The sequence below is a fragment of the Ovis aries genome, chromosome 15, assembly GCF_016772045.2.
Source record: "Ovis aries strain OAR_USU_Benz2616 breed Rambouillet chromosome 15, ARS-UI_Ramb_v3.0, whole genome shotgun sequence".
Lineage (NCBI taxonomy): Eukaryota > Metazoa > Chordata > Mammalia > Artiodactyla > Bovidae > Ovis > Ovis aries.
Genome location: NC_056068.1, coordinates 53,767,543 through 53,777,022, shown reverse-complemented (window position 1 = coordinate 53,777,022; position 9,480 = coordinate 53,767,543).

Genomic DNA, 9,480 nt, shown 5'->3' with positions numbered 1-9,480 from the left:
CAGTCCTGTCTGACTTTTTGTAACCCCATGGACTGTATAGTTCATGGAATTCTCCAGGCCAGAACACTGGAGTGGGTAGCCTTTCCCTTCTCCGGAGAATCTTCCCAACCCAGGGATCAAACCCAGGTCTCCCGCATTGCAGGCAGATTCTTTACCAGTTGAGCCACCAGGGAAGCCCAGTTGGGAAGCCCAATCGATGTAGCAGGTGTTTAAGAAAATTTCTTCCTGTGGCATTCAGCATGTCAGAGCAAGGTTTGATTGATCTCACCTGTGCTGCATTCTCCACTGAGAACCTGTACCAGGCAATGGAGCTGCAGCCACTGAAGTGAAAATTGGACTTAAAGAAGAACTCTCCTTAGACTTATCCCTTATCAACAATGGACAGCGTGGTAGAAGTGCACAGGCTGTGATGGACCTCGCAGAAGCATAGCAGAGAGGAGCTACCCCACGCCCGAGGCGAGGGGCAGCGGCTGGGAGGAGCTACCAAACACCTGATGTCAGGGTTGGTGGCCAAGAGGAGCAACCCCACATCCAAGGAGTGGTGGCTGCAAGGATGCAGGAGGGCTAAGAGAGGCTACTCCACATTTAAGGTCAGGAGGGGTGGCGGTGAGGAGATGCCCATCGTCCCAGATAAGGAGCAGCAGCTGCACTTTGCTGGAGCAGCTGTGAAGAGATACCCCACGTCCAAGGTAAGAGAAACCCAAGTAAGAGGGTAAGGGTTGCCAGAGGGCATCAGGGGGCAGACACACTGAAACCGTAATCACAGAAAACTAGCCAATCTAATGACACGGACTACAGCCTGGACTAACTCAATAAAACTAAGCCACGCCTTATGAGGCCACCCAAGACGGGCAGGTCATGGTGGAGAGATCTGACAGAATGTGGTCCACTGGAGAAGGGAATGGCAAGCCACTTCAGTATTCTTGCCTTGAGAACCCCATGAACAGTAGGAAAAAGCATAATGGTAGGATACTGAAAGAGGTACTCCCCAGGTCAGTAGGTGCCCAATATGCTACTGGAGATCAGTGGAGAAATAACTCCAGAAAGAATGAAGGGATGGAGCCAAAGCAAAAACAATACCCAGTTGTGGATGTGACTGGTGATAGAAGCAAAGTCCGATGCTGTAAAGAGCAATATTGCATAGGAACCTGGAATGTTAGGTCCATGAATCAAGGCAAATTGGAAGTGGTCAAACAAGAGATGGCAAGGGTGAACGTCGACATTCTAGGAATCAGCAAACTAAAATGGACTGGAATGGGTGAATATAACTCAGATGATCATTATATCTACTACTGTGGGCAGGAATCCCTCAGAAGAAATGGAGTAGCCATCGTGGTCAACAAAAGAGTCTGAAATGCAATACTTGGATGCAATCTCAAAAATGACAGAATGATCTCTGTTAGTTTTCAAGGCAAACCATTCAATATCGCAGTAATCCAAGTCTATGCCCCAACCAGTAATGCTGAAGAAGCTGAAGTTGAATGGTTCTATGAAGACCTACAAGACCTTTTAGAACTAACATCCAAAAAAAGATGTCCTTTTCATTATAGGGGACTGGAATGCAAATATAGGAAGTCAAGAAACACCTGGGGTAACAGGCAAATCTGGCCTTGGAATGTGGAATGAGCAGGGCAAAGGCTAATAGAGTTTTGCCAAGAGAACGCACTGGTCATAGCAAACACCCTCTTCCAACAACACAAGAGAAGACTCTACACATGGACATCACCAGATGGTCAACACCGAAATCAGATTGATTATATTCTTTGCAGCCAAAGATGGAGAAGCTCTATACAGTCAGCAAAAACAAGACCGGGAGCTGACTGTGGCTCAGATCATGAGTTCCTTATTGCCAAATTCAGACCTAAATTGAAGAAAATAGGGAAAACCACTAGACCATTTAGATATGACCTAAATCAAATCCCTTATGATTATACAGTGGAAGTGAGAAGTAGATTTAAGGGACTAGATCTGATAGAGTGCCTAATGAACTATGGCCGGAGGTTCGTGACATTGTACAGGAGACAGGGATCAAGACCATCCCCATGAAAAAGAAATGCAAGAAAGCCAAATGGCTGTCTGGGGAGGCCTTACAAATAGCTGTGAAAAGAAGAGAAGCGAAAAGCAAAGGAGAAAAAGAAAGAGGTACCCATCTGAATGCAGAGTTCCAAAGAATAGCAAGAAGAGATAAGAAAGCCTTCCTCAGGGATCAAAGCAAAGAGATAGAGGAAAAGAACAGAATGGGAAAGACTGGAGATCTCTTCAAGAAAATTAGACATACCAAGGGAACATTTCATGCAAAGATGGGCTCAATAAAGGACAGAATATGGACCTACAGAAGCAGAAGAAATTAAGAAGAGGTGGCAAGATTACACAGAAGAACTGTACAAAAAAGAGCTTCATGACCAAGATAATCACGATGGTGTGACCACTCACCTAGAGCCACACATCCTGGAATGTGAAGTCAAGTGGGCCTTAGAAAGCATCACTATGAACAAACCTAGTGGAGGTGATGGAATTCCAGTGGAGCTGTTTCATATCCTGAAAGATGATGCTGTGAAAGTGCTACACTCAATATGCCAGCAAATTTGGAAAACTCAGCAGTGGCCACAGGCCTGGAAAAGGTCAGTTTCATTCCAATCCCAAAGAAAGGCAATGCCAAAGAATGCTCAAACTACCGCACAATTGCACTCATCTCACATGCTAGTAAAGTAATGCTCAAAATTCTCCAAGCCAAGCTTCAGCAATACGTGAAATATGAACTTCCAGATGTTCATGCTGGTTTTAGAAAATGCAGGGGAACCAAAGATCAAATTGCCAACATCCACTGGATCATCAAAAAAGCACGGGAGTTCCAGAAAAACATCTATTTCTGCTTTATTGACTATGCCAAAGCCTCTGACTGTGTGGATCACAATAAACTGTGGAAAATTCAGAAAGAGATGGGAAAACCAGACCACCTGACCTGCCTCTTGAGAAACCTATATGCAGATCAGGAAGCAGTAGTTAGAACTGGACTTAGAACAACAGACTGGTTCCAAATAGGGAAAGGAATACATCAAGGCTGTGTATTGTCACCCTGCTTATTTAACTTCTATGCAGAGTACATCATGAGAAACGCTGGACTGGAAGAAACACAAGCTGGAATCAAGATTGCCAGGAGAAATATCAATCACCTCAGATATGCAGATGACACCACCCTTATGGCAGAAAGTGAAGAGGAACTCAAAAGCCTCTTGATGAAAGTGAAAGAGGAGAGTGAAAAAGTTGGCTTAAAGCTCAACATTCAGAAAACGAAGATCATGGCATCTGGTCCCTTCACTTCATGGGAAATAGACGGGGAAACAGTGGAAACAGTGTCAGACTTTAGTTTTCTGGGCTCCAAAATCACTGCAGATGGTGACTGCAGCCATGAAATTAAAAGACGCTTACCTCCTTGGAAAAAAAGTTATGACCAACCTAGATAGCATATTCAAAAGCAGAGACATTACTTTGCCGACTAAGGTCCGTCTAGTCAAGGCTATGGTTTTTCCTGTGGTCATGTATGGATGTGAGAGTTGGACTGTGAAGAAGGCTGAGCACCAAAGAATTGATGCCTTTGAACTGTGGTGTTGGAGAAGACTCTTGAGAGTCCCTTGGACTGCAAGGAGATCCAAACAGTCCATTCTGAAGGAGTTCAGCCCTGGGATTGCTTTGGAGGAAATGATGCTAAAGCTGAAACTCCAGTACTTTGGCCACCTCATGCGAAGAGTTGACTCATTGGAAAAGACTCTCATGCTGGGAGTGATTGGGGGCAGGAGGAGAAGGGGACGACTGAAGATGAAATGGCTGTATGGCATCACTGACTCGACGGACTTGAGTCTGAGTGAACTCCGGGAGTTGGTGATGGACAGGGAGGACTGGTGTTCTCCAATTCATGGGGTCGCAAAGAATCGGACACAACTGAGTGAACTGAACTGAACTGAACTGAGGATGATATCAGGTTGAGGTACTGATTTCTATTTCCTCATCACAAATGGTGACCATGCAATGATCATACAAATGGTGAACATTCATTGCATTTCTCCTATAGGAAAATTTATGAGTAAGGAAGAGAGTGGAATTGTGCAGAGGGCAAAATTAAACCAAAATGGCCCATCAGAGTGGTCCTGATTTGGGGTAAAGTGACCGAAGCTGACTTCCCACCTGGATCTGTCTTAGGATCAGTTGACCCTGTGCATGAAGCTCTGCAACTGGAACCACCCCTCTTTCTTGAAGGTGCATCTGAGAGGCATTTTCCAGGGTCCTCCCTCAAGGCAGATTGGAAGAGCCCTGATGAGAGATAAGGCCAGTCCTGCATTGGTTGCTTTCCAGCTATGTGACTTCAGACACATAGTGTCTGTGACTTCAGACAGTTCCCTTCCCAGAGCTCTTCATCCTACCAGGTATCAGGGACTAAGAAATGGCCCTGAGTGACCAGTGTACAGCGCTTAGCAGTCCACCAGGGATTCTGTGACCCTCACCTCACAAACCCCTTTACAGGCCAACAACCAGGCAGCACCATACTTCCTGGGGCAGTGCGGCTTGTGTGTGGGCTGAGGACTTGCCTTGCCCACGAGCTGCCTGTTACTGGTTCCTGACAAGGTAAGTATAGAGGTGAAGAGTAACTGCTTAGAAACCATAGAGAAATGTGGCACAGTAGTTCTATGCGTATTGAAACTAATAATTTAAAACTGGATTTAAACAGCTTGCCTTTGTTTTCTTCATTTCTCGGGTAAATTATATTGTATTTTCAACTGGGTGGGCTTCCCTGGTGGCTCTGTGGTAAAGAATCTGCCTGCCAATACAGGACACATGGGATTGACGCTAGGTCAGGAAGATCCGCTGGATAAGGATATGGCAACCGAGTTCAGTATTTTCGCCTGGGAAATCCCATAGACAGATAAGGATGATAGGCTACAATTCATGGGATCACAAAGAGTTAGACACAAGTTAGCACTAAAACAACATCAAAAACAAAAATTAAAAAAGTTTAGTCCGTGGTAGATTAGAAAAAAGAAATAGTACAAAAATCTGGACATTTAACATAACATATTGAGGTAATATTTCCCACTAATCTAGGGTAATTCTAACAAGAATTTCTAAGACCTTTTTTTTTTTTAACTTTATTTTACTTTACAATACTGTCTTGGTTTTGCCATACATCAACATGAATTTGCCACGGGTGTACACGTGTTCCCAATCCTGAACACCCCTCCCACCTCCCACCCCATACCATCTCTCTGGGTCATCCCAGTGAACCAGCCCCAAGCATCTTGTATCCTGCATCAAACCTAGACTGGCAATTCGTTTCTTATATGATATTGTATATATTTCAATGCCATTCTCCAAAATTATCCCACCCTCTCCCTCTCCCACGGAGTCCAAAAGACTGTTCTATACTTCTGTGTCTCTTTTGTTGTCTCGCATAAAGGGTTATTGTTACCATCTTTTTAAATCCATATATATGTGTTAGTATACTGATCTGGTGTTTTACTTTCTGGCTTACTTCACTCTGTATAACTGGCACATTTCATCCACCTCATTAGAACTGATTCAAATGTATTCTTTTTAATGGCTGAGTACGGGGAAACAGTGGAAACAGTGTCAGACTTTATTTTTGCGGCTCCAAAAATCACTGCAGATGGTGACTGCCGCCATGAAATTAAAAGACGCTTACTCCTTGGAAGAAAAGTTATGACCAACTTAGATAGCATATTCAAAAACGGAGACATTACTTTGCTGACTAAGGTCTGTCTAGTCAAGGCTATGGTTTTCCAGTGGTCATGTATAGATGTGAGAGTTGGACTGTGAAGAAGGTTGAGCGCTGAAGAACTGATGCTTTTGAACTGTGGTGTTGGAGATGACTCTTGAGAGTCCCTTGGGCTGCAAGGAAATCCAACTGAAGGAGATCCATTCTGAAGGAGATCAGCCCTGGGATTTCTTTGGAAGGAATGATGCTAAAGCTGAAACTCCAGTACTTTGGCCACCTCATGTGAACAGTTGACTCATTGGAAAAGACTCTGATGCTGGGAGGGATTGGGGGCAGGAGGAGAAGGGGACAACAGAGGATGAGATGGCTGGATGGCATCACGGACTCGATGGATGTCTGAGTGATTTCCAGGAGATGGTGATGGACAGGGAAGCCTGGCATGCTGCGATTCTTGGGGTCGCAAAGGGTCGGACACGACTGAGGGACTGAACTGAACTGAATACTCCATTGTGTATATGTACCACAGCTTCTTATCCATTCATCTGCTGATGGACATCTAGGTTGCTTCCATGTGCTGGCTATTATAAACAGTGCTGCAATGAACATTGGGGTACACCTGTCTCTTTCAATTCTGGTTTCCTCGGTGTGTATGCCCAGCAGTGGGATTGCTGGGTCATAAGGCCAGTTCTATTTGTAGTTTTTAAAAGAATCTCCACACTGTTCTCCACAGTGGCTGTACTAGTTTGCATTCCCAGCAACAGTGTAAGAGGGTTCACTTTTCTCCACACCCTCTCCAGCATTTATTGATTGTAGACTTTTCGATCACAGCCATTCTGACTAGTGTGAAATGGTACCTCATTGTGGCTTTTATTTGCATAGAAAAGGCAGAGGAACCAGAGGTCAAATTGCCAACATCCGCCGGATCATCAAAAAACCAAGAGAGTTCCAGAAACACATCTATTTCTGCTTTATTGACTATGCCAAAGCCTTTGACTGTGTGGATCACAATAAACTGTGGAAAATTCTGAAAGAGTTGGGAATACCAGACCACCTGACCTGCCTCTTGAGAAATCAGTATGCAGGTCAGGAAGCAACAGTTAGAACTGGACATGGAACAACAGACTGGTTCCAAATAAGAAAAGGAATATGTCAAGGCTGTATATTGTCACCCTGCTTATTTAACTTCTATGCAGAGTACATCATGAGAAATGCTGGACTGGAAGAAACACAAGCTGGCATCAAGATTGCCGGGAGAAATATCAATAACCTCAGATATGCAGATGACACCACCCTGATGGAAGAAAGTGAAGAGGAACTCAAAAGCCTCTTGATGAAAGTGAAAGAGGAGAGTGAAAAAGTTGGCTTAAAGCTCAACATTCAAAAAACAAAGATCATGGCATCCAGTCCCATCACTTTGGGAAATAGATGGGGAAACAGTGTCAGACTTTATTTTTGGGGGGCTCCAAAATCACTGCAGATGGTGATTGCAGCCATGAAATTAAAAGACGCTTACTCCTTGGAAGAAAAGTTATGACCAACCTAGATAGCATATTCAAAAGCAGAGACATTACTTTGCTGACTAAGGTCCATCTAGTCAAGGCTATGTTTTTTCCTGTGGTCATGTATGGATGTGAGAGTTGGACTGTGAAGAAAGCTGAGCGCCGAAGAATTGATGCTTTTGAACTGTGGTGTTGGAGAAGACTCTTGAGAGTCCCTTGGACTGCAAGGAGATCCAACCAGTCCATTCTGAAGGAGATTAGCCCTGGGATTTCTTTGGAAGGAATGATGCTAAAGCTGAAGCTCCAGTACTTTGGCCACCTCATGCGAAGAATTGACTCATTGGAAAAGACTCTGATGCTGGGAGGGATTGGGGGCAGGAGGAGAAGGGGACGACCAAGGATGAGATGGCTAGATGGCATCACTGACTTGATGGACGTGAGTCTGAGTGAACTCCGGGAGTTGGTGATGGACAGGGAGGCCTGACGTGCTGGGATTCATGGGGTCGCAAAGAGTTGGACACGACTGAGCGACTGAACTGAACTGATAATGAGTGATGCTGAGCATCTTTTCATGTGTTTGTTAGCCATCTGTATGTCTTCTTTGGAGAAATGTGTATTTAGTTCTCTGACCCATTTTTTGATTGAGTCGTTTATTTTTCTCGAATTAAGCTGCATAAGTTGCTTGTATATTTTTGAGATTAGTTGTTTGTCAGTTGCTTCATTTGCTATTATTTTCTCCCATTCTGAAGGCCTTTTCACCTTCCTTATAGTTTCCTTTGTTGTGCAGAAGCTTTTAATTTTAATTAGATCCCATTGTTTATTTTTGCTGTTATTTTCAGTATTCTGGGAGGTGGGTCATAGAGGATCCTGCTGTGATTTATGTCGGAGAGTGTTTTGCCTATGTTCTCCTCTAGGAGTTTTATAGTTTCTGATCTTATATTTAGATCTTTAATCCATTTTGAGTTTATTTTTGTGCATGTTGTTAGAAAGTGTTCTAGTTTCATTCTTTTACAAGTGACTGACCAGTTTTCCCAGCACCACTTATTAAAGAGATTGTCTTTACTCCATTGTATAGTCTTGCCTCCTTTGTCGAAGATAAGGTGTCCATAGGTGTGTGGATTTATCTCTGGGCTTTCTATTTTCTTCCAGTGATCTATATGTCTGTCTTTGTGCCAGTACCATACTGTCTTGATGACTGTGGCTTTGTAGTAGAGGCTGAAGTCAGGCAGGTTGATTCCTCCAGTTCCATTCTTCTTTCTCAAGATTGCTTTGGCTATTAGAGGTTTTTTGTATTTCCATACAAATTGTGAAATTATTCGTTCTATCTCTGTGAAAAATACTGCTGGTAGCTTGACAGGGATTGCATTGAATCTGTAGATTGCTTTGGGTAGTATACTCATTTTCACTATATTGATTCTTCCGATCCATGAACATGGTATATTTCTCCATCTATGAGTGTCCTCTTTGATTTCTTTCATCAGTGTTTTATAGTTTTCTATATATAGGTCTTTAGTTTCTCTAGGTAGATATATTCCTAAGTATTTTATTCTTTTCGTTGCAATGGTGAATGGAATTGCTTCCTTAACTTCTTTTTCTACTTTCTCATTATTAGTGTATAGGAATGCAAGGGATTTCTGTGTGTTGATTTCATATTCTGCAACTTTACTATATTCATTGATTAGCTCTAGTAATTTTCTGTAATTTTCTGGAATCTTTAGGGTTTTCTATGTAGAGGATCATGTCATCTGCAAAGAGTGAGAGTTTTACTTCTTCTTTTCCAATTTGGATTCCTTTTATTTCTTTTTCTGTTCTGATTGCTGTGACCAAAACTTCCAGAACTATGTTGAATAGTAGCAGTGAAAGTGGGCACCCTTGTCTTGTTCCTGACTTTAGGGGAAATGCTTTCAATTTTTCACCATTGAGGATAATGTTTGCTGTGGGTTTGTCATATATAGCTTTTATTATGTTGAGGTATGTTCCTTCTATTCCTGCTTTCTGGAGAGTTTTTATCATAAATGGATGTTGAATTTTGTGAAAGGCTTTCTCTGCATCTATTGAGATAATCATATGGCTTTTATTTTTCAATTTGTTAATGTGGTGAATTACATTGATTGATTTGCGGATATTGAAGAATCCTTGTATCCCTGGGATAAAGCCCACTTGGTCATGGTGTATGATCTTTTTAATGTGTTGCTGGATTCTGATTGCTAGAATTTTGTTAAGGATTTTTGCATCTATGTTCATCAGTGATAT